Source organism: Myotis lucifugus, unplaced genomic scaffold, assembly GCF_000147115.1.
Source record: "Myotis lucifugus unplaced genomic scaffold, Myoluc2.0 scaffold_263, whole genome shotgun sequence".
Classification (NCBI taxonomy): Eukaryota; Metazoa; Chordata; class Mammalia; order Chiroptera; family Vespertilionidae; genus Myotis; species Myotis lucifugus.
Genome location: NW_005871311.1, coordinates 919551 through 943009, shown reverse-complemented (window position 1 = coordinate 943009; position 23459 = coordinate 919551).

The window sequence follows — 23459 nt, the reverse complement described above, 5'->3', positions numbered from 1 at the left end:
CTTGCTATTATGTGTGTCTCCTGGGCCAGTTCTGCTAGCAAACGGTGTCTATCCACAGAAAAAGAAGAAGAATGAGTAAAAAGTGACAGAAGATTTTAATTCATCGCCCATGCCACACTGCATGCCTTCAAATCCTTTCAAAGCTAAAGGTTGTATTTTTGTCCTTTGGTTTAAGAGATTTCAGTGAGTATATGGTCATAACTTAGTAGCAGAAATATCTGGTACTTTTACAAATTAATTCTTTTTGGAATATATTCTCTGCCAAATATATTTTTTTTCATTGATTTTAGAGAGAGGAAGGGAGAGGGATAGAGAGATAGAAATATCAATGAGAGAAACATCTATCAGCTGCCTCCTGCACACCCTACACTAGGGATCCAGCCCACAACCCGGGCATGTGCCCTAACAGGAAATCGAACCGTGACCTCTTGGTTTCTAGGTTCACACTCAACCACTGAGCCACACCGGCCAGACTAGATATAAACCTTTTTATCACTGCTTTGGTTTCATATTAAGTATTTATTAATGACAAATATTCTCAGACTCTTAAAAACACACAACATCCTTTTCCTCTTCCAGAAAAGTCTCTAACTTACAGCATTTGAGATCACTATTAGACTTTAACTTATGTCAAATAAGCTGCTACTATTTAAATGTGTTTACATTAGACTAATTTTCAGCCAAGGTCTCTGTAGAACTCTTTCATAGTTAAAAACAAGGAGGGTCAACCATCCCTCTAGAAGGCTGCAGGATCTTTTCACCGGTCAAAAGTATAGTCTTGTTTCAGGTATCTAGAAGATGCCCAAGATGGTTTCTGCCAATCAAATCACCATACCCTCTAGCTAAATCATCCCTTCTAGTTTGGCAGTTTCTCAAGAGAAGGCCAAATTTAACGATTTGGCCTTCAAATCGTTAAATACTTAAATTAGAACTAGCTAGACCTGGACTGATAATAGGAAATATTTCAAGGGCATCCATGTCATTAACTTTATTTAATACAGGCCCAGGCTTTGTGAAAAATTGTACAAAGGGAAATGTTAGCAATTTGGATCCCTAAGGAGTTTAGTCCTTCACCAACATTCATGAACTGCCCTCTGTGGGATCCATTGCTCCATTTCTGAGCAAAACATTGAAGTGGTTAGTGTCAGACTGCTTTTTTTAAAATTTAAATTCTTTATTGTTTAAAGTATTACACAAGTCTCCTTTTTCCCCCATTGACCTCTCCCCGGCTATTCCCACCACCCAGCACCTGCTCTCACCCCCCTACTGTCTGTGTCCATTGGTTATACTCAAACACATGCATACAAGTCCTCTGGTTATCTTCACAGCAATTTAAGAAAGCCTTTTAAAAGTTATACATTCAGAACTCTAACATGGGAATTTTCTATCTAAAAGGAAAAAATTATGATAATTAAAATATTACGTAAATCAGAACTTCTCAAGGGAAACAAGAAAACATTCTACAATTGTGGCATATCAGAATGATTCTTTGTTGTTAGAAGAAATTTATTTTTTAAAATTGACAGTTAACTCATTACTAAGTAGGATTTTTCGAAAACATTAAATAGATGCAGGAATGAAAAGCCCTCAAGTAACCTGTTGCTTTTACCACTGCACCCACTGATAATAAAATAATGATTCTGCATTTGCAGATATCTTCGTGGACATGTGGTGGTGGGTACATTTAACTACAAAAACAGTAACAACATATCCCACAGAAATAGGCAGTGGAGCAACAAAGAATCTAGGAAAACTTCAGTACTTTTTCTCCTTTTTCTTTGGTGATAAGAATTAAAGTATAATATATTTTTAAACCAACGAAGAGAGGGATAACATTCAACCTGTAAAATGAAATATGTTTCCATTAAATCCTCTAATGACACTGGCATTTTTTAATGACTTCGCCTATGCTATTTTCTATTATTTGTCAGCCCTAAATCCAGCCCAAAAGGTTAAGGCTCTAAGAGTGAGTTTTGAAGCTCTGAAGCTTCCTCACAGATCTACGTCTCACCTGCTAAAAGCACGTCCTGTGAAGCCTGACAAATTATGTCACAATACAGGAGTTTCATTTGCCAAGTCTAAAGATTCTTTGTACTTTCATGCTGTACAAATATCTAAAACCCGCTGTCATGGATGCTTATAAAAATTTTATCCATGTTGGCCACATAATCTAGTTCTATTTGTATAAACAAAGAGAAATACCAAAAGAGGGCTATTACTTTAGGCATGCTCAATAGGCTTAACAGAATTTAATGGGGAGTAAATATAATTAAAATGGATTTCCAATTCTGGTGAAGACAAGAGTTATGGATAGCCTGCATACACTCCAGCCATAAACAATGGTATCAATGGGTAAAATGTATGAAGCAGCTGTTTGTAGGAAATGGACACACTAAGAATGCAAATACATGACGTGAGCTCCATATCTATCCTGGGTTCTATCTGCCTGGAGGTATTTCCCAAACTTTGGCCCAGGGGAGTAGTGGACAAGCAGTGGGCGATCGTTTCATTGGGAAGAAGAAATAGATCAGAGTTTGGGATTGTTGAATAAGCAGAAATTTATGGGATAGAGACAGAGACACAGATTGTTGCGTAATGATTTTTTTTTGAGTCTTTGGCTGAATATTAACTTCATATTTTCAGGATGACACTCTGTGAGGACTGTCAGAGAGCAGTTTTCTTTATGGAGGTCAAACAATGCTGGGAAAGACAGAGTTCTAATCAACCACATACATGATATCACTGAATATCCAGTCAGTCAATTAAAATCCCAGAAAAGCCTGGCCACTGTGGCTCAGTGGCTGATTACCGACTTATTAACTAGGAGGTCACGGTTCAATTCCCAGTCAGGGTACATGCTTGGGTTTCGGGCTTGATCCCCAGCGTGGGGCATGCAGGAGGCAGCCAAATCAATGATTCTCTCTCATTATGGATGTTTCTCTCTTTCTCTCCCACCCTCTCCCTTCCTCTCTGAAATCAATAAAAATATATTATAAATAAATAAATAAAATCACAGAAAAGACCTTTCTTTGTAAATTGCAAGTGATAAAATTAAGAGTTGGAGAAGCAATGTTATTTGCCCAAATTCACATAGCACAGAAATGAAGAAGTTGGGATTCAAACATAGTTCTAATATAGCCCAAACACTGCTCTTAGGGTAAAGTGATCTGCAGGCTTGTCATAAAATCATCTATGGAACTGTTAGTATGTATTAATTCAACATTTCTTTTTTTCATCAAGTCTACGGAAATTCAGTTATAATGGAGGCATTCGCCACAGTTACATTTTCATCATAACTAACACAAGCTAATATTCTCTATAAAATTACTACCATGAATTAACTTTATGTCTGCAGAAAATGGGACTGTATGTAATTACTGATTTTCATTCACAATAAAATAAGCAAATTAACTTCACCAACATAAATGCACCATAAATTGTTTTGAGGCATAATGAAGAAATGAATTTCTGAAAGAAATATGGACCAAATCTGCCAAATTATTGTAAATGATAGCCCCTTTAAAATTAGGGCATGTAATTGCCATTGGAAAATGTTATCCTCCTAGTGGTTACATTATTATTTGGTAGACCAATAATCCTCTTTGCTGATGTTCCATTTCTGGAGTATTGACAAATTTTATACATTTTAATATCAAAACGCCATCAAACGTATATGTAGAATGATTTAAGATCATTTATATGTAGAATTTTTTCAAGATAAGATTTGTCATAATGATGTGTCATCCATGAATGTAACATAATGACATCTAAATTGAGAGAAGATGCTTCGGAATAAAAAAGAAAGTCATTTGGGGGGAGGGTGGTATTTCTGAGTTTGTTGACAATTTTCAGCAAAATATACTTTCAATTCAAAAGACTATTCTAACATATGGCCACTTTTATTTCAACTTAGTGAATGAAAATAGCCTTTACTACATGACATTTTGAATCAAATAGAAAAACCAACCTAATTTCAGCCTAGTATTTTATAACAATTACATTTTGCATAAGAATGCAACATCTGAATCAAAAAATGCCAGACCTAATAAAGGTGGTAATCATTTTATTGTAAAGCTCTCATGTTATCTAATAGAAAGAATCATCTATGGTATAGAGCCAATTCTAGGTAACAAGCACTCAAAATGTTTTCAAAGCAAACTTTCATTGAAGTCAGAGTAGCTGTCAGTGATTTGAAAGATTTTCCATTTAATGAATTAACCAGTAAGATGCTTCTTTCCCACACTGCATGCCCTTAACCAAAAGACACCACAATAAAGTTCCCTTTAGTTTGCTAGTATTTCTCCAGCAGTCATTTATATGACTGTGATTTCTATTTATGTATGTTTCTTTATTTCTGTCTCTCCATCTAGCTATCCATCTGGTAGACGCTGTATTAAGTACTGGGTTACACCCATTTAAAACAATACTTCTAGGAACAGTGTGCTTAAAAAGTACACATGTCAGAATATTTTGAAATGTTTTCATAAAATTATGTGTATGTCAATAGAATGCATATAAATGTATAGTGTGTGATCACCCCCATAAGAGTCAAAACATTATTCCAAGTGATTGTTCTTAAACTGAACAATGGAGAAAATCGTGCAAAAGCATAAATCTCTTAAAAGACTAAAAACACAGACTACTAGAGAAATGTTTTGTAATGAAATAGGAATTCATGACAAGAAATTTCATTTTGTAATGGCAAAAGAGATACTGGAGAAATGTATATTTTGTTTTTATTTTCTTTTAAAATCTGGATTATCTGGATACTGAAGCCAGAATGAGAAGAAAAGTGAGACAGCTAAAGCGACATTCGATTTAGAAATACAGAAAAATATTTGTTCACCCTGAAGAAGGCCCATATGGAAGAGCTGTGCATGTGTGTGCATGTGTGTGTGTGTGTGTGCATGTGTATGTATATATGTATATGTACATATATATGTATATGTGTATATATGTGTACCTATATATGTATATGTATATATATGATAAAAATCATTCTAATTAGTTACAGGATAATATATAATTTATATGCAAAGAGCCTTATTTATCTTTAAGTAAAAATTCAACAGGCATGGAAATTTAAGAATGGATGAATGAATGAGCTATTATAAAAATGTATAGCTGAGTTATAGAAATTTGATAGTTGGTATTAAAATAAGAATATTTTTTTCTTTTTAAAAAACTATTGTTGAAAGTATTACATATGTTCTCTTTTTTCCCCCTTTAACTCTTCTACCTGCTCCTATACCGTCCCCCCACAGGCCTTCACCACACTATTGTCTGTGTCCATGGGCTATGCATAGATGCATATAAGTTTCCCAGTTAATCTCCCCCCAAAATTTAATTTTTTTTAAAAAAAAGAAAGAAAATGCCTCTGTGCACTTAGGCAGAGGGCAAAGCTCTTCCAGCTCCCAGAATCCAAAAACCATGACCTCTTTCAAATGGCAGGAAAACAACGCTACATAGCATTTGCCATTCTTTTCAGATGAGAAAACAAACTCAGGATACTTAAGGAACTCTCCAAGGTAACAGAAGTTGCAAGAAAAGAGCAAGAATCAAAACACAGGTATTCTCCTCCCACAGACCAGCTCTTGGCTTTGCCCTTTCTTTGCAAGTGACTGAATAACAGGAATTACATTTGCAAATTGCAGTTATTACTATGAGCATATGTTATATAATATTTTTAAAAATCTCTGTCCCCTCCTGTGCAAATTAGTCTTTCCTGGAGTAAGCATTCTAACACTCATATAATTCATGGAGGAAAAAGCTGGCTCTTAGCACAATCTCCATCAAGGCTTCCTGGTAAATAGGCAGCCCTTCAAGTTCCACCAGAACAAAAGCGGAGGATAAAAATGGTTTAATCCACCAATTTTTCCATTTGAACGAATTAGCTTGAGAAATAAGAAGCTCAAAACCTTTATGAGATACTCTATCCCTTAGAGAGTAATATTGAAACCTTTGAGTGAGAGATTTCTTCTTTTTTTTTCTTTTTTTTAAATATATTTTTATTGAATTCAGAGAGGGAGAGATAGAAGCATTAATGGTGAAAAACACTGATTGACTGTCTCCTGCACACCCCTACTGGGGTGGAGCCCACAACCGGGCCTGTGTCCTGACCAGGAATGGAACCAGGACCTCCTGGTTCATAGGTTGGTGCACAGCCACTGAGCCAAGCCAGCCAGGCAATTTCTTCTTCTTCTTTTTTTAAATTTCACCCTACAAATGCGATCTTAAGTGGCTTGTGAACAAGAAATAAGACATTTTCCAGTCTTCTGAAGGAGCCTCAATGACCTCTGCAATATTTGCTTAAGGTTTGTAAAGCACTTTCATCTTCTGGGATTAAAGACAGGAAACTGTTTAGTGGGTTTATCATAGTATTAACAGTAATGTCTATTACCCAATCCCTCATCAAAAATAAGGATGGTGCCCAGTGTTCTCTGTTGATTTTGTTTGATAGTATATTTTAGGACAGAAAATAAGGAACTGTTTTTTCCTTAAACACACACACACACACACACACACACTACAAGAGGTAGTTTGTGAGTGACAGATTGTAGGATAAAACACCATAATCAGTGAACATGTATTATTTAGGGAAAGTAAATTCCTTCAGTTTCTGGCGGCTGCTTTAATCACTGGAGTAAAATAACAGCATGCAAATGCTTTCTTCAAGTTTGACAAGGCTGTCAATTTCCCTCCTCGGACGCAGTGCTTCATCACAATGCAGTGGAAAGAAGGGAGGAAACGAGGTGGAAAATATTATTATAGGATTTGTAGGGTACTTCGATAGAAACTAGAGACAACTGTTAAAACTACTACATTTAAGAGGAAATGTGAGTAATGAACCAGAAAGTGAAATATGTGAGGCAGGGAAATATTTCTGGCAATACATATGCTCTAGCATAAATTGTGCTTATGGATGATGGTGTGGAAGAGAAGGCTGAGGCTATGGGGAGACACTGATCAGGCAATTAGCATCAACACTTGTTTACACAACACTGCTTTTTGCAGTACTTTCTGAAGAGTTGTCTCGGGTTATGTAATAGTGACTGTAATTTATCTCTTTCCTTCCTTCCCACCTTCTCTTCGAGCCTCCCTCCTTCTCTCTCACTCTCTCCCCTTTTGCACTGGCTGCCAGGAAGCACACAGAGTATAAAAGACTGAGCAAGTGACTCCGCTCTACCTATCAGGACAATGAGTCCTTTTCTATTAATGATGTCTTTCTATTTCTCTGTGAATCTCTGCATACTGTTTAGAGTGGCGTGAAAGCGATTTTATTAGAATCAAGTTCAAATACCTAATAGAGAAGCAGATGGTTAATTCTAACCAAACATGAAGATACAAGACTTAAATAATTGATTTCAAAGACAATTCTATAGGTATGGCAGGTGGTGATCTGGTTCCTCTTATCCAGCGATTTTCAACCAGTGTGCCGCAAGAATTTTTAAAACATGTAGTGCCTGACTATTTAGTCGGGGGCACTGACCTCTTTTCCCTTTGATTGTCTAATTAAAAATAAAAAGACAACAGCCAACACAAAATAGCTGTTTGGTGTGAATGGATCAAAGTCTTCCTATTTTTTTGTGTTAGATGAGCAAAAAAATAGATCTTTGGTCTGCCAAAGAATTTTAGTAATTAGTTTATGTGGGCCATAAGATGAAAACATGGAAAGTTTGCTGCTCTTATCTTATTCTCTTTGCTGACCTGAACATGGAAGGGGGTGGTGCAACAGTGAGAATGCACGATGTGTTGGAATCATTGCCAACAGTGTTTTGGGGCGAATACACGAGCAGCAACATGGGTTGTATTGATTAGCATTGCAGTTTGCTCTGTGAGAGCCGTGCTATTATTTTTCTGGCACTGTCAGGGGAAAACTAAAAATTTCCTATCACAAAAATCTGCCTATCATTTGGCTATTTGTCTGTGTCTCCAGACAATACTGTGAGGCTTGTCTAAAAGAAGGATTTAATACCCCAAAGAAAAGACCACTGCAATAGAAATGTTTGTTGCAGTATATCAAATATTCTCTTTTGATATGAGTTTTACTTCAGGTGGCTGACATTGGAGATTTCTTCTACTTAACTGTTGTTTAGTTTTGAGTAGTTTTAACTATTTTTTGTTGTTTGAAACGTGTGTTGGGAGTGCTAGGAGAAAACAATTTTACTAAAGGGTTTCTTAAACCTAAAAAGGACATTAAGCAAGTAGAGATGCCTTTTATTTTGTTTTATGTAAGCAGGTTAGACTACCTGGGGAAAATGTGTCACAGGAGATGCCGCAGTGGTTCTCAACAGAAAGAAAAGAAGGTAGGAAATAAAACTTCCATATTAACAAAGACGGAGCTTTTGGGCCGAACAGTTGGCAAATCTTTCTTGCTTCAGAGAATGTGGAAGGCAGGGAACACACAACACCTTTAACTTGAACTCTGAATACAACTTGACCCAACAGTCTTTAAACCCGTTGTGGTCCAAATGAGAAGACTCTGGAAAGAAATGGGTCTCAGAATAGAAGCATGCATCTGTCGTATGAGCCAGAGGCCTGAACGCTCCTCTGGGCTGGGCTGTCACTTGTTCTTAGGAAACTGAAGGCAGCAGCTCCGGTGAGGGGAGCTCTATCTCCATCAGGCTCATATGTCTTATTAATCATTGCTACCAAGATTTGTGTGTGTGTGTGTGTGTGTGTGTGTGTGTGTGTGTGTGTGGTCTACCTATATATCTGAAAGTCTTATTGGCTGCTTTTGTTTATGGATAAGCATGCATGCATTTATTAACCAGCCATTTACATAGCAAGCAAGGATAAAAGTAATAGTACATATGACCCATTCTTAGAGTGACCATGTACTTTATTATTCAAACCTAGATATGTTTTACAGCAAAACTGGACATTACTAACAATTTTACTGGGACAGCAGTATATCTTCCTCAAGATACTATAACTTCAATTTATTGAACAAGTATTACAGTCACTGTTCTAGTCACTTTGTATATATTAATTAAGTCCAATCCTCTCATAACTGAAGATGGATAATCTCTACGTTCATAATGAAGAATATAGGGCCAAAAAGATTATGTCTTCCCAACAAAGCACACAGCTAGAAAATGTTTAGGTCATAAACCACCACTGTGTACATACCTAACTTTATGACACATCTTTTCCATTAAGCTTCCCTCACTTTACATCTGAAGTATAACCAACATTGGCACCCATGAGTACAGTTAGTAGTACTTACTGGGTGTTTCCCAATCAATTAGGTTAAATTTAGGAAGAAATGAAATAAAATCCCCAGCGCCTGAAACAGTGCTCGGCTCTCAGTAGATGCTCATAAAAGATGTTAATTACACTTTTTAAATTAGAGAAACATTTGTCAACGTCTGATCCTACAATGGGAGACTCAACCAAATGTCAAAGTGAGAATTTTTTTTTCCTTTAAATGTCAGAAACTCAAGGAAATTCAGTGTGATTAAGGTCCAAGATCAGAACAGCTTTGTAAAAAATATGAAATCTATTATTCCGTTTCTCAAAGAAATTTTAATTTTAAAGCCATCAACCATTTCCCAAGATTAATTATCTTCCTCAAGAGAGATAAGGATAAAAGTCAATTATCGACAAAAGTTGCAAAAGCAAAGTGCCTGATTTTTCAATTACTGCCTTATGTGCCTTTCTTGCCTTTTCTTTAGTGATAAGTTGTACGTAATGTAATTGGGTTCTTTCGACACGTTAAAAGTTTGTCAAGCAGTTATGTCACTCCTTTTGACCTTGCTTTTTGCATTTGGATGGCCTGTTTCCGATGAACAGAAGCTTGAATGACTCCTGTCCGGAAGTTGTTCAGAGTACAGTTATTTGCTGATGGTACCATGAGCAGGCCACACTTGGCAGGGCTAAGGTCTTCTCGACAAAATGATTAGGTCTCCTGCACATCCATCACTTGACCTAACCAAAATAAAGCCAGCTTAATAGAACAGTATTTCATGATAAATACCTTCCCTTGAAACTTCCCATCTTTGCTTCCAGGCTTAGATATTGATAGATGATGTTCTTTCACCTGGCTGCTTTTTCTCTGAGCAGGAGGGCCCATTGTCCTATGACAGCATCCCACTGACTTCACTACATTACCTAGATGGTTAAGGCAGTTTTCAAAGGCTTCTCTGTCTCAATAGATTGCCAGTAACATCAGCAAACATTGAGAGATAGCCCGGAATTCAAAAGGGCATCTGCTTGCCTGCATCCAATAGAACCAGGTAACAAGACATCTGGTTTTTTACTTTCTGTTATCTTTATGGCCATGAGCAAAATCATGGGTTAATATCAGGATCCTGGCCTTTCTCAGCCAGTTTCACAGGCCGAGGGGAATGTGGATTCAGGCAAAGCTTTCATCTTAAGCAGCTTCTTTTTTTTATTTTCTTGTTTAAATTATTATAAATAGTAGTACATATATCTCCCTTTTTTCCCCATTGATCTTCCCCAGGCCTCCCCTACCCACTGGCACATGCCCTTACCTCACCCCACCAGTGTCTTGTGTCCATTGATTATGCTTATATGCATGCATATAAGTCCTTCCATTGATCTCTTACCCCACCCCCAACACTCCCCAGCTTCCCCACTGTAATTTGACAGTCTGTTCGATGCTTCTCTGCCTCTGTATCTATCTTTTTGTTCAACAGGTTATAATGTTCTTTATTATCCATAAGTGAGTGAGATCATGTGGTATTTTTCTTTCACTGCCTGGCTTATTTCACTTAGCATAATGCTCTCCAGTTCCATCCATGCTGCTGCAAATGGTAAGAATTCCTTCTTTTTTATAGCAGCGTAGTATTCCATTGTGTAAATGTACCATAGTTTTCTAATCCACTCATCTGCTGATGGGCATTTAGGCTGTTTCCAACATTCAGAAAGCCAAGAGACACATGAAAACATGCTCAAAGTCACTAATCATCCAAGAGATGCAAATCAAAACAACTGTGAGTTACCACCTCACACCTGTCAGAATGGCTATCATCAACAAATCAACAAATGACAAGTGCTGGCGAGGATACGGAGAAAAAGGAACCCTCTTTTTTTAGTGGAGTGAGAACACTGTTTATCTCTTGACCACTTTTAGTAACACAACACGATAAAAAGCAACTGTTGGAAATGGTGCAATCTCCATAATGGAGGTTTATAGGTTTTCATTCACTATCCTACTTCTTTGTAAGTCAGCTTGCAGTAACCTTCAATGAGTTCAAGTCTTTTCTTACATAAATTCTGTATTAGTCAGCTCTTGCTGTTAAAAAAAAGTCACTGCCAAAATCTGTAGCCTTAAAGAATAGTATTTACTACTGCACACGGGTCCATGGGTGGTCAGGGTTGACTTGGGCCAGGTTCAGTCATGTGTCAGCAGGCACTGGCAGGTCAGCTGGGGATCCACTGTCTAGAAGGACCTCACTTGCATGTCTGTCGATTGGATACCAGTCAGCAAGGGCAATGGGGTGACTGCTCCCTTATCTCTAGTCACCCTACAGACTAGCTTCAGCTTATTTACATGACAATCATCGGGTCCCAAGGGTGTAAATGGAAGCAATAAACATTGCATCTGACACATTCTGTTGGCCAGAACCAACACAGAGCTAGCAAAGATTCAAGGGGTGGGGAATATGTGCTACCTCTTCATGGTAGAAGATTCAAGGTCATCTTCGTGGGCCATAAATACAGGGAAAGGAGAAAAAGTTATAGGCAATTTTGTAATCAATCTGTGATAAATTCAAGATTTCCCAAAGAGTCAAATATATTTGCCTGAATTTTAAAAATGGGTACCCACTTTAAAATTATGGAGAAAGCAGTCCAATGAAATGATTTCATTTATACAAACTCTTTTTGATATCATTTATGGATTTATTTTAATTACTGAATATCTGTTCGGTGGAAAGCAACACGTTTGGATTTGAACCCTTCATCATAAATCCCCATGTTGATGGCGCCAATCCAGATTCGTATAAAAGAATTTTAGATGGCACTATCACTAGATGAGAAATGTGGGGACTTAAATTAGCTGTATCTGGGAGTGTATGACAAAATACACTCTATTTCATCAACCTTGGTGTGAAAGTGATATGTTCATACATTAGATAAGGCAAAGTGAATATCATATATCTTAAATTTGGTGACCATCCTGGTGATTTTGGTTTATCTTTAGTAAGATCTTTATAGCAACTTAATAAAGTAATAGTTTAAAAATATAAAAATACCAAGAAATTTCAAAATAGTGATGTAAGCTTTTTAACAAAGTCCTTAAAACTATTTCATTTATAAAAACATTAAATAAAATGATATATCTAAAAACAGTATTTTTATTTTAAGGTTTAGCAGTATATCCATTATCTTTTGGAGGATGACATATATTTTTGAATGAATTCTGTGGCATACTTAAGATATTTATTTTTAACCAGTAAATATTCTCATACTCAATTGGCAAAAACAGCCTACCATTTAGCAGTTTTTATTCTTATTTGTGTAGGCTGCATTGTTTTCTGTTAATTTATCCTTCAGGGGGGATGTTGTTTTCAAATAAAAACTATACTATTATAGGTGAATAATATTATTTCAAATGTTTAGTAAATATTATACAAACTTAAGTAAAACATGAGAAACAATATTAACCTCAAGTTTCAATAACCTGAAAGGGAAGATAAAAGAAGCCAATTCATTGCCAAGAGTAGCAGACAAATAATTGTTTAAACAAATGCTTAAAAACTTATTTACTGCTTTCAGTATTTCAGTCATATTTTTACGTTAAGTAGGCCTGCAAAAACTTCAAGTATTAATATTGAATTTTTATGGTTCATGATTATGAGATGTAAGTCTATTAAATGTATGATATATTTTTATTTTTTTATCTTATTCCCTCCTCTGAGATCAAGTCATCAGCAAATGACAAAACAAACTTTGAAGGGGTGATATAAATTGTCTCCAGACAAGAAAGACAAATTCAGGACATCATCATTCCCATCACAAACCTTTGCTTAATTGAAGGTTTACAGTGAGATAGATAGATAGATAGATAGATGATAGATAGGTAGGTAGATAGATAGATAGATAGATAGATGTGCTAGAGGGGCTTCTGTAGTGGAGCGCTCTTTAAAACCTTTAACTATGTTGTAGCATTATTGTGAAGATTCCACTTATGCAATAAGTTACAGCATGTTTCAGGTACTATTTACCCAAATGTGTGCTGAAAACAGTGGAAACACTGTTATTACTGTCATTATTAACATCATTATTATCTTTACATTATTTTGCATTGTTAAGACTTTTTATGATGTTAAGCTTCTTACAAAAGTACTATGAAGGTCATTTTAATTCATACTGTGTTTACTCCTATCCACATGCATGTTGTAAATGAAGCTGGTGTAGGCAAAGTTTCCCATGTACATTGTAATCCTAAAGTAGCCCATGAAGAGACCAAAGGATATCATGTCTTTCACAAATGTTTTCTGTGTGTTCAGCTATTTCCAAAGCCCTATCACAAATTTCCTAGTTGAAGTTTTCTCTCCAAAGCAAACAAGCACACTCTACTCTCTGCCTCTTCATAAAGATATTAACTTTAGCAGTCAGAGCTCTAGAAAGACCTACAGGCAGGGAAGCCACGAGTCCCCTATTCAACCTTTGCCATTGTCTCTCTTCAGCTTCACAAATATCCTTTCTCTGGATTGAAAAATGAAGCCCCATATGCTGTCCTCAGTCCCTTAAGGGTTAACTACTGACATGTCTCTTAGGTGTAAGAATCTCGAAAAGGAGAACGAACTCGCTCCACACAGTGTGTACAAGGAAACCAAGCTAAAAGAGATACTTAATCAATACTCACTAAAGATGATAATTTGAGAGGTGAAGGAAAATCTATGAGGATTTCTTTGGAAAAGCCTGAACCATCAGAAACACGATATCAACTTAGAGCTTAATCTGTTGTAACAAATTTATATAAGAAAATAGTGTTTTTAAGTACTGCACTATCAAGTCAGCATATTTTTTTAATACCACAGCAAGCTGGGCATTGTGCTTATTGCTTGATATATACTAGTAAATGTCATGAAGACACCCGTTCTGCTCCGGAGGAATGGAGGCAATTTCTGGGATGCTTATATTTGAAGATACTCAAAGAAAAATAAGGGAACATGATTTAAACTTAAATATGTCAATAAAAACTTAAGTCCAGGTTGCATGTAAATCCGATCAAGGCAATTACTTTATGATCTACTCATCTGACATAAAAATAAATGAATTCATTAAAAATATATATTTATATTTTTTAAATTGTGTTAAGAACACACATGAGATCTAATCACCTAATCAATTTGTATGTACAAGACAATAATGTTAACTCTAGGCACAATGTTACAAAGTGGATCTCCTGAACTTAATAATCTTTGGTAATTTAAACATATTTTCTTTCAACTTATGATGAAAAGAGAGGCTTTTAAATCAAGGACAAAAGTATCAATACAAATAACCAAATATATATCAATAAGTATTTTAATGCTCAGCCAGTGTGGCTCAGTGTTTGAGCGTCAACCCATGAATCAGAAGGTCAGGGCACATGCCCGTGTTTCAGGCTCAGTCCCCAGCTGGAGGCATGCAGAAGGCAGTTGATCAATGATTCTCTATCATTGATGCTTCTCTCTCTCTTTCCCTCTCCCTTCCTCTCTGAAATCAGTAAAAATATATTTTAAAAAGAAGTGTTTTAAGGAATTAACAAAAATATTAATTCTGTATATTCCAAACAATAATCTATCTTCTAGCATGCACAGGGCTTCGATAGTGTGAGCATCAGCCCTTTGTATTTATTCAGTGTTCCCCTCACGTGCTCAAGGGCCTTCACTCCCAGAGCAGCCTGGCCTGTATAACAGGATATGATTCTACAAAGGTCACACTGATCTGCTATCTTTCTAGGCAGAAATTTTAAGACTGTATTTAGCAACATCTTGGTAAGGTTGGAGGTGTGGAGTAATTTGAGTATTTTCAAAGCTGAGTTCCATGGTCCATATACACTCTGCTTTGTTAAGACTTACCTCATTAAGTTGGTTGACTGTTTACTTTTGAGAAAAACAAAAAAAAAGAAATACCTTCCTGTCTGTCTTTCTCGATATATTCTTGAAAAGCTCTGGGATTGATTAAGAGGTAAGATGATTGGGAGTTGGCCAAGTGGAATCAGGAAATGCAGAAGAGCGTTTAGCACAGGGACAACTCAAGACCACAGAGATTGCGGCACTGCAGGGATTAAAAGTTCAATGTGGCTGTTGTCACAAGAGGTGTGACATGTACATAGCAGTAGAAAAGGCAGAGACGTAAACAGGACCTGGTGAACCCCTTGGATATCTCTGTTTTCCATTTTCGGAGTAAGAGTAGTCACTGAATGGTGCACACAGAAGAATGGCTAGCTCAGCTTCTGCCTGATACATGTAGGAGTCCAGAACCAGGGAATGGCAGGACAGCTCCACTAATTAAACACCTCCTATGCCTTTCCACATTTTCTTTTGCAAGTAAAAGGATCCTATTTTCTGAATCCAAATTCGTTAGAAAACATCACGGAAAATAGTTGAAATGGAGTCTAACTTAGAAAATCCAGGTTCATTTTTCGATGTTTATTGAAGAGTTTTGCTTCACATGGTATGTGTTACTATTTGAAATCATGCATGGGATTTATCACCACTCCTAAATTTAATTTACTTTCAAAAATAATTTCCATATCTTTAATGAGTTTTGTAAATCACCTCTGAGAACACACAGACTAATGTTCTTTGTGAAGCTACAGAAAGAATGATGCCCATGAAAGGAAGCGATGCTAATGAGTGCATTGCACTGGAATATTCTTTTCACTGTGTGTTTTCCATTATTTTAATCAAGCAAGTGACAAAGAGAATTCTCATGCTTATTGTGCAACTACAACAACAGCAACACCTGCAGAAACACAAGGACAGTGACAGGTAACAAATGTAAAGCATCGAGTGTGTTAAAATGAGCAATCTTTTATCAGGACTGAAAATAGTTCCTGAACACTACAATAGAAAGGGTTTATATTGTCATTCACATCAGTTAAGCATATAATTATAATAGACCCTGAAATCAGTCAACGTAATCCTTGTCTCTTAGTTGTCTTGGGTTAAAAACATCAGAAGAAAAAATTATGATTATCTTCGAAAATATTTTTGTTCAGATAGAATTATTAATCAGAGGAAAAAAATGTCCTCAGCTTAAAGAAAGAAAGGAAAATGTACTTGCTAAAGTGGAATAATTTTTCTATTAATTATTCCCATTGAGACTTCCTCAGTGACACAAAAATGTACATGCTATAAGCCATTATAATTATAATTCCCCAAGAATGACACATTATGAGCCTTATTTAATATCTGCTCTGGTATCAAGGCATCAGAGCTATTTTGAAAAGAGTCCTTACTTCATCTTTTTGAAAATACATTTTTTTATTGATTTCAGAAAGGAAAGGAGAGAGAGACAGAGAGAGAGAGATATCAATGATGAGAGAGAATCATTGATCAGCTGCCTCCTGCACGCCCCACACTGGGGATCGAGCCCACAACCCTGGCATGTGCCCTGACCGGGAATCGAACCGTGACCTCCTGGTTAATAGGTCAATGCTCAACCACTGAGACACACAGGCCCGGCCTTACTTTATCTTTAAGAAATGAAAAGAGAGAGAGAGACATTAAGGAAGAAACTAATGATTTCAGAAAACTGTTACAAGGTGTGAATGTTTGTTAATAATTTGACATAAAAAGGTACTTAAGTTTAGATTTGTCTGTGCTACTCCTTGTGACATCACGCCAAGCTGGGTAGCAAATAATCCTCTAGCCCCTCACAGACAGCCTCTGTTCTCTTGGAGGAAATATAGAGCACACTTATGCCACCTCCCTTAATTTAGCTGTTTCCTTTTCTTACCTTCTTCAAATAGTTAGATTAAGTTTGGAATCTGAAAGTTCTTAGATGTATTCAGTACCAATGCCCTACCTCAAATCTTTAACATGAAGCATGAACTGAAAAATTAGTCTTCCATAACATGCAAACCCCACATCCAAATTTTGATGGAGAGTTGGTGAAGGAGTTATTTCAAAACATAAATCCTGTGAATATGCAAACCTTTAAATATTCACTTTCTTTCTTCTTTGCAATCCCTATGTCAGGTACACCTATAAGAGAGTCAACATTCTACGTATGTGTGCATAAACAGAAATTTGGATACATTAGCTATGAAAGTAGCTATTAGGACCCTTTTGTAACAAACACACCTCGATAAATCTAATTTTTATTTGTTGGAAGAGATGCCAAAGAGGTGGCCAATTAAAGAAGAAGCGAGGAGAATTCAGTAACTGAGTACTGTGATGGCTAAAATAGATGAATTTCAGGAGGCAAAGTAAGTTCTTGTGAGGATAAGCTACAGTCAAAAGAATTATCTATGTTTCACGTTACATGTTTCTTCTAGACCACACCCTAGCTGGATCAGTGCAATGTCTAGAAACATCACCATGTTATTTCCAGATATATCTGGTAGAAAGAGCCTTTCTACATAGGTAGAACGTAGAGGGGACAAGAGGGAGGACTTTAAGCAGGTAGTTGAAGGGTGGATTTAATAAGCCCTTCAATGAAGCCCAGAGCATGGCAGACACGCTAGCACCGTGGTCGGCAAACTGCGGCTCGCAAGCCACATGCGGCTCTTTGGCCCCTTGGGTGTGGCTCTTCCACAAAATACCACATGCGGGCATGCACGTACAGTGCGATTGAAACTTTGTGGCGTATGCGCAGAAGTCGGTATTTTGTGGAAGAGCCATACTCAAGGGGCCAAAGAGCTGCATGTGGCTCGCGAGCTGCAGTTTGCCAATCACTGCGCTAGCACATAGCAGGAACTAATAAATACACGTTAAATAGGAAGCCTCAGCATTTTAAAACTGGACAGATGCAACAGGATTCCTACAGCAGCCAATCTGTCTGAAAGCTGGAGAAGCTAAGCCTTTTTAATGAATATTTTTCTGAGAGGTAATTAGAACACAGTTCAAAACAGACTGTACCATGAACTGGCCACCTATTTAGTCGATGAACTTCGGCAAATTATGTAAATTCTAGGAGCCTCACTTTCTTCAGCAGCAACCAACAGCTGCTGTAATTTCTACATGTATGTTAAGTGCTTAACAAAATTCCTGACATATATGAAGCATCCAATAAATGAAAGTTGTAGTGTTGATACACAAAGTTGCTAACAGAGCAGAGGATAGGATTTGTGTCTTGCATCAATTACTCCTTATAAATCTATCAACCTATTACTTATTGACTTTTCATACAGGGTACCTGTCAATTGCCTGTAAGTTCTTCTTATATTACACCATGCACCTGAATATCAATTTTCTATCAGAATTGGTGTATAACATTCAATGGCACTACAACCAGCTCATATTTCCCACAGTAATATTCTTATTATAATTTCTGAACATTCCAATTCATCAATGTTAAAGGTAATTTCCTCCCCTCATAAAATATTAACATCCTTTTTTTGTGCGACGAAGAAATGTCTTCAGGCAACTTCTTCCTGTCATTAATTACAATAATGAGTAGTGTAATATTAAATGTGTAATTCTCTGACAAGCACTCAGGTGTTTGCCGAGAAGTCCCTTTCTACCAAAAACATCTGGAATGCAATTCGGTAAATTAAAAAGCTGATGCTTTAATATACTGCAGGGTGATCCCCAAGTCTGGGTAGGCAAAGTGCCAGGTTGGCAAAGCTTCACTCCTGGCATGGTGCCACGGCTCCCTCCTTTTTCTTTCCTTGGTGTGTTATGTGAGGATCTTGCCCAGCCCTCTTCATTTCCTCTGCTTTACTTATTAGACGAGAACATGACAACAGGCACTTCCTAACACAGGTTAGCTCTTCTACTTGCAACAGTCGGTGTCTCACCCAAGCACAGCGACCATAAATATTTTAGTTACTCCAGTAGACTTGGGAACGGCTGTAGTTAGTAAAAATAGTTGCCCGACTCCTGCCCCCGCAGTAAAAGTAAATTGCTGCTTCTCATTGGTTTTATGTCCTGTGCGAGATGCATTTTAATGGGCATCCCGGTCCCTTTCCAAGAGGCTGTAATCCTTTCCTTACTTCCCCCCTCTCTCAACTTTATGTTTCAGGATGCTGAATAGTATATTAAGAGCATGAAGCTTTAAAACTCAGTCATCCCAACACTTTGTGAAATGAGTTACTTGATTTGTTCAGGACTTGACTGTTCTGATTCCCAGGGGATGCCTTACCCTTTGCAAAAGACTCTCATATTCTTAACACCTTTGATCCTGAGATGGAAGGATTCATTTCCACACATTTTTATTGAGAAAAATGAAGCTAGAAAGTGGTAGTGGGAGAAGTTGAACTGTGATTCCTCCCCAAATCAAGACACAGAAGATACACATATGCTTATTAAATGCAAAACTTGAGTAAGATCATCATTCTACGTAGTAGATGCACATAACTGGAAAAGCAAAGAACTGGAACTAGAATGCAGAGCTTGCGAGCCCGCATCCCGAAAGCTCTCTAGGGCAGCACCTTGTAGCACAAAATCCAGGCAGAAGGAAGGGAAATCATATAAGAAAACAGCATATAGACTTTCACTTCATAGTCAAATATTTCTCACCCATCAACTCTCAGGTAAAATATCATTAAAGGAAACAACATTATTTTTGACAGAAACAAAATAGTCCTCAGTGATATTTTACCTGAGAGTTGGTGGGTGAGAAATACTTGACTATGATATGAACGTCTTTCCATATACTATTTTCACTGTCTTCCTCAAAATTCCCAGCAGTATTTCTCTCCCTTATATGGTTTGGACCTTTTCATTTGCAGTTTGAGTCTCGGATAATTTTTGAAAGTTTGACAGCAAAAACCATGACCTCATTTTTTTCACAGACTGCAATACATCCTTTAAAGGTAATTTTTTCTCAATAATAAGAGACACAATTCAGCATAGAACATTCCAGTGATAGAAGAGGGCATAGGAGTAGGCTCAGTTGCCATCTGCATTCCTGCCCATGATGGTCACTTGACTGACCTTTCTCCTTCTGCCATGTAGCACACAAAATTCTGTCATGATGCCTGGCTGGTGTGGCTCAGTGGATTGAGTGTTGTCTCATGTACCAAGAGGTCACTGCATGGGTTGGGGCTCATGCCTGGGTTGTGGGCTCGATCCCCAGTAGAGGGAATGCAGAAGGCAGCCTACTAATGTTTCACTCTGATCGATGTTTCTCTCTCTCTTTCTCTCTCTCTCTCCCCCCCTTCTTCTCTATCTAAAAATCAATAAAAACATTAAAAAAGAAAAGAAAACAAAGCTTTCATGATCCCCCAGTGTCCACAAGATGACGCCTGAATTCCTCAACAAGGGCAGCAGGCTCTATTCTTCTTTCAGCCCATTTTCATTCTTTCCCTCCAGTCTCACCCAATCCACGCATGAAACCTGCTCAGACACACTCACGAATCTCCCTGGTGCTTTTATAAAACCTTGCCTGTCTCTGTCTTGGGTAACGTTCTCCAGCGAACTTTACTTGGACTGCAGATGGTTTATTGGGGCATGTAGTCCAGAAGGAAATGAAGGGAATAAGAGAAGCAGTGCTTGGTAGTGGGAGAAGTTGAACTGGGATGCCTTTGAAATAGAAGCCTTAGCTAATCTCATTCTGTCCTGTCCTGAATTAAGGCAAAAGACCCAGGACACTGTAGCCCAAACTGACCTGTCACTGAATGCAGTCTCACTCTGAGGAGGGGGCGTAACCTTGGACAAGTCGTCTTCTGTGGCTGAAAGCAAGATTCAGCTGTGAGCTGTCAACAGCCAACACTCCCAGCAGATGGAAGGATGAACGCCTTGGTCCTAAAGGGCAGTCTAGGTAGAAGACCACCGCATCCACAGTGGCCGGTAAAGCCATTCTATACTCTTCCCTGGCCAAGACCAATCCTGTTTATCCCGCAGAATCCAGGCCAAATAGTATTGCCTCTGTGAATCCCCTGTAATCACTCACTGGAGTTATTCTCACCATCACTGTTCCATTATATCATATTTTATGTCTCTAACATAATATTTATCACAAGCCCCACTAGTCTGTGAGTTCCATGATGATAGGCCCATATCTTATTTATTACTCTCTCTCCAGTGCCCAGCACAGACAAGGCTATCGCAATTAATAAATATTGAATTAAAACCCCACACCAAACCAGCAGCATGCAGGGCCTCTCCCTTCCTTCGACCTCAATGATGCCGTGAAAATTAAGCCATATAACTGGAGGAGATCTGCCGATGTTATTCCCTGAGGTTCTTGCATAAAACATTTTCTTGAGGAAGGATTTATATCATTTATCCTCAGAGGAGGAAGTGAAGTAAAATAAGAGAGACAGTTGCAGGAAGAACTGCATACAACTCAAAATTAAGGGAGCTGAGTTGCAGCCCAGACACCGTCAGGTACTATTTGGGAGATCTTAGAGAGAACTAGCTCTCTGTATGGTTTCTTCGGAAATAAATGTGTGTGTGATTTCATCTGAGAAGGTTGAAATTTTACTGGGAAAATTCACAAAATTTAAAAATGGACTCCGGAATACATAACATGTTGTATCAATGTGAATTTTCTTAATTTTGACCACTGTACTATACATATGTGACCTGTCATGGTCTCTAGCATACATGCCAAATAAGCAAATGTCATCATATGCATAATGTCTGTGTGAATCTTAGCACCATGCCTGTCTGCTTGCAGGCCTCTTGTAAAGTAGTCAGTCAAAAGATAGGCAGAATGTTGGCCAGTCTGGCAGCCCAGCATAGAGGTTAAGAATATGGGATGGAGTTGGCGATTAAAAGCAGCTGATCTTAGAGGCTTTTCAGAAAGAGAGAGAGAGAGAGAGAGAGAGAGAGAGAGAGAGAGAGAGAGAGAGAGAGAGAGAGAGAGAGAAAGGAAGGAGGGGAGAGGGAGGGAATTAGTAAAGGACAAATATAACATTTAGTAATAACTGGCTCTGACTTGAATGTAATTTTTAAGATAATAAATTAAATCTGAATGACAGGGGAGGGCGTCAAGAACCCTAATTTCTGAAAATCCTGAAAGTAACAGTCACTGGGAAGGAATGGTGTAGGAGTGCGGATACATAATTTCGAAGCAGGTGATGCTTATAGCCTAACAGTGCCCTTAGGGCTGATTCTATGGGAAGAATATGAGGCTTGAAGCTAATAGAGCAAAAATGTACAACAGAAAGATGTGACAACTGAAAGTGGGAGCTGTCACGTGGCTCTATAACATGTGGGCAATGTGACAATTTCTACATGTCTTCGGAGCTATGCAAAATTTTACATATTCACTCTCACTCAACACTTGTTGGACACTAATTAAGTTTCAGATCTTGAAGTTGAAATGGGAGAATTAAATATAAATATATTTTTAGAGTTTACTAAAAAATAACCAGTTAGGCAAACAGACTACTATTGTTCAGTAATAAATATATTTGGCCATTTATCAGAGATGTATGAGAAAGAAGCACTTTCTATTTTCCCCATTTTTTTTACAAGTTGAGAGCTATTTACCATCCTCCTTAAATCTTCTTTGAAGTCAGAATATAATAAAATATTTTTAAATCCTACTATTTATTGCCATAATGCTTGGGACTCTAAATAGCTTTCCTACCTCCTTAAGAGATCTTAGTCCACAAAACATTTTTTATTCCAGTCTCTGTCTTTCTCTTTCATTCTTTTCTCCCACTTTCTCTTTTAGAAAAGAATCATTAACAACCTCCTTCCTATTTCCAGAGTTCTACATTCCCTTTCTTCTTCAGAGTGAACAGCTAATGTAAACAAGCCCCATTCTGCCTGCTGTCATTCCTTCACTGGTGAATATCAACTAACCTTTCCCGCTGCACATTAAAGATCACATTCTCAAGGAGGACTTTTGTGACCTGTAGACGATGTTATTCTCCTTTTCCCAATGTCCCAACACCACCTAACGCTCACTGCACATTTCACTGCAGCTACTTGTTAAATTTATCTCCTGCACAAGGATATCAATTGATGCCAAGGCCAGAACTACCACCTTCGTTACTTTATTCACTGTGTCCTCATTATCACTGGGCATCCCATACAAGAACTTGCACTTATTTGGGTCACTACGAATAAATGGATGAATAGATGGTTGGATAAAAAGATGAATTAATAAATGTAACTCTACCAGGTGCCAGTAATATTCTAGGTTATGTGGAGGTAGAATATAGCAGTGAATGGGATTTGGCCCTTTACCTTAAGATGTGAAAAATTTTGATCAAGAGATAGACATGTACATGACTAAAACAAAGTCAGGGGAATAAAACATATGCTATTTTTAAAATGTATAAGCAAGGGCTTGCTGAGGTGTGTGTGTGTGGGGGGGGGGGGGGGGGAGGGAGCCAAGGAAAAAATTAGTAACCTGGGAGCATTCGCAAA